Here is a 3,263-nt window from a genome sequence, read left to right on the forward strand (position 1 = left end):
GGAAAGTATGGTGCTGTGACGAGGGGTAAGGGCATGGAGGCTGACAGTCTCTGGAAACTCTAACGATCACACTGAAGTCTATGTGCTGGCAGCTAACAAATGGCACCCTCACTAACCAGTACCCTTGCAAAGGTGAAGGGTAGTAATGCACTCTGTGAGAAGCGTAGAGTAAGAAGCCATTTAAACTACCCATCCTGAAGGGGCAAGAGAAGAAACAGCTACCAGACCCCAGTGAGAGCTGTAAGCTAGTGGATTGGGGCCACCTGACAGGTGAAGCTGAACCAGTCTGGTACAGAAGGAACCAAGGGAATAAATAACCTGATTTCTCTCTCCTTGCCATCTAATCTTTTGCTGGTGCCTCTCATTGGCTGAAACCAACCAGAGATCAGAGGGCACAGGAAGCCACGTGAAGCCATCTGTAGAGATCAGCCTCCTAGGGCACAAAGTGAGTTAAAGGTGAATAAAAAGTAGATCTGAGAGCAGGCAGGGAAAACGAAGAATATCTGACAGGCAGTTTTAAGATGAATATCATATTATTGTGCCCTCGAGGACTCCATTTCCTGGTGGGGACTTGCGAGAGGCATATAGGTTTTCAGGACTCTTCCTTCTTCTTTTTTTCATTAATTTCCCCTTTTCTTATCCCAAACAATCGACTACCTAGAGGTTGCTAGGTGTTTTGGGGAACAGGACATAAAGTTAGATCCAAATTGCTTGTAGTAGAAGAGATAATACCTTATGATGATCCTGTTGATTGGCATTCAACATCTATCCCACTTTCTTTCAAGTGTGTTTTTTAATACTGGAAAGCCTGGAAAAACTAAAAAGTAAAAACAAAAGCAAAAACCGCATTTCTCAGATTCAATTGCCGCTAGGTTCTAGATATGACTCAGGTTCAACCACTCACATGCACTTGAGGGAAATTAAGACAGCAGAAGCAAACTAGAAGCTATAACATCTCCTGTTCTCTCTGCTCGCGACCATGGTCACTGAGTTGTTGGTTACGAGTGTTCAGAGATGAGGTCCAGGGCATCTATTCTGCTGGGGCAGGTTGCAGCCAAGATGGTGTGGTTCTACGGCTGTGACAATCACCAAGTCATGGCGACTTCCTGATCGTGGTGGCTTCCCACCACGGCAGTGGTGATACAATTCAAGGAGAGTGGCTTTTTGATCACAGAGAAGAGAGCAGCAAACTTAATGGCTTGGCTCTGCTGTGTGGTTCAATCTAGATTCTGTTTTGTTAGTTCTCCCCACCATTAGGCAAGTCATTTAATATGCAATAAATTTCTTCCTGCTTAAACTACATTCTGTCTTTGCAGTTAAACTTTGACCACTGTAGAAATAAACTTAATTATCTAAAATGCAAAGTAGAAAGAGGTAAGCACTACTAGAGATATAGATTAGGTACTATGCAAATCTTGGAGGAACTAGATTTGGAGCTTATATTATGAAAGATACAGAGAAAAATCCCTTTCATGGAATCTGAGACCTGTTGACAGTCTCCTGTAATGTTTTCCTTTTCTAGGGAAGCAGATGAGATTAACACACACTGTGATGAGTCTGTTATATTTAAGTAAGCACACAAATCTTTGTAACCATTCCCAGAGAAATACTGCAAATCCCCTGGCAATAACCCCCTTTAATTTTAGAAATTATATTTGCTTGCTTTTTAAGTTTCTATGAAAATTTAAGAAAAATGTGCTTATCAGTATCCTCAATAATGCTATAGAAATTCAATGTCTCCTGTGACCTTTTATGATCTAGCCTCAAAAGTCATGCAGCGACACTGCATATAAGTCATTCCACCTTACTCTATTGGCCAAATAGTCACATGACGCAGAGTCAAGGAGTGAGGACCTAGATGCCATTTCCAGATAGGAGGAGTGTCAACACATTTGCAGCAATGATTTAGAACCACCACGATCCCCCTACATTACTACCCTTTACCTGTGTCTCTAAGAAAAGCCCTCAATTGCTAGAATGGTTTAGATGCTTGAAGAACTTCACTTCAAGTCAAGCACTAGAAGCAATCAGGTATGGGTGCTCCTAGCATGGTGCTTTGTAGGGCATTAAGGGTGAAATATTTTTGTTCAGCTTCTCAATGTTTTCTAATTTGTATTGCATTGAGAGAGGGGGAAACCTCACTTTGGGTAGTCCTTGGGGCAGCATGTTTTCCAAACAGAAATTTGGACACTCAGAGTAAAGTGCAGATCTAGTGATGAGTTGAAAGCATGTTCCCAAGACCAAAGCCCAGGATCCATAACTGGGTCATTAGTTCAGGGCAGATTGAACATCAACATCTGTTTGATTCTCTTATCACCTGAGCACGGTTATCTTCATACCTTCCTGGGCAACTACAGGGTTGGTCTCAGAACTCAGCCAGGCTATGCCTGGTATTGGGTGCTTTGCTTCTAGGTCAGGAAAAGGGGATTGTTAAGCAAGTTCTAAATAGCCAACATCAATGAACATATATTTGTTGAGTAGATACCTCGTGCCAAGCATTATTGGGCCCAGGGCAGATGTAGGGAATGATATATTGTCCTTTCCTTGAAGGAGCTCAAGTCTAACAGAGGAGAAAGATGAGTAAACAAATAATCACAATACTGTGTGATAAAATAGAATAGTTTAATTAAGCGCTAAGTGTTATAGGAGAACAGAGGAGGGAATGACCATTTTTAAAGACTTCCTTAGTCTATAGCCAATGCACCCTGAACAAGTCTGATCCTGTCTGATCTTGGAAGCTAAGCAGGGTCGGGCCTGGTTAGTACTCTGATGGGAGACCACCTGGGAAGACCAGGTGCCGTAGGTTTAAAAAATAAAAAATAAGAGATCGTAAGTTGACAAGGTCCTTGCAATCTGTGAGGTCAACCAAGGGTTGCCTCACCTAAAAACTAACTAACTAACTAACTAACTAACTAACTAACTAATAAAAATAATTAAAAAAAAAAAAAGACTTCCTTAGGAGGTGGCCTTTGAGCTAAGATTATTTTCAGGTTGAGAAGGTAGGAAGAGCCTCTTGGATAAAAAAAAAAAATCTTGTGAACAGTATAGACTATGTTATGTTATACATTATATACAGGGAATTGTGGGCATTCCTATGAGACTAGAGTGTAGATTTTAGGGAGTGCAGGGTGGGATGTAAAGCTAGATAGAGGATTAGGGCTGGATTTTCAAGGTCTTTGTATTTCAGGTGAAGGAGTTTGGAGTTTTACACATAGAAAATAGTGAAGGATACAAAAGAGTAGAAAATGTGGCGAGACACAAAT

The 3,263-nt window shown here is 41.3% G+C and overlaps 1 pseudogene; it reads left to right on the forward strand.

The window, feature by feature from the left end:
* Positions 1 to 2,687: 2,687 nt before the first annotated feature.
* Positions 2,688 to 2,806, forward strand: LOC120605110 (uncharacterized; annotated as a pseudogene).
* The last annotated feature ends 457 nt before the right edge of the window (positions 2,807 to 3,263 follow it).

This window comes from Pteropus medius, unplaced genomic scaffold, assembly GCF_902729225.1.
Source record: "Pteropus medius unplaced genomic scaffold, Ma_sr-lr_union100, whole genome shotgun sequence".
Taxonomy (NCBI): Eukaryota; Metazoa; Chordata; class Mammalia; order Chiroptera; family Pteropodidae; genus Pteropus; species Pteropus medius.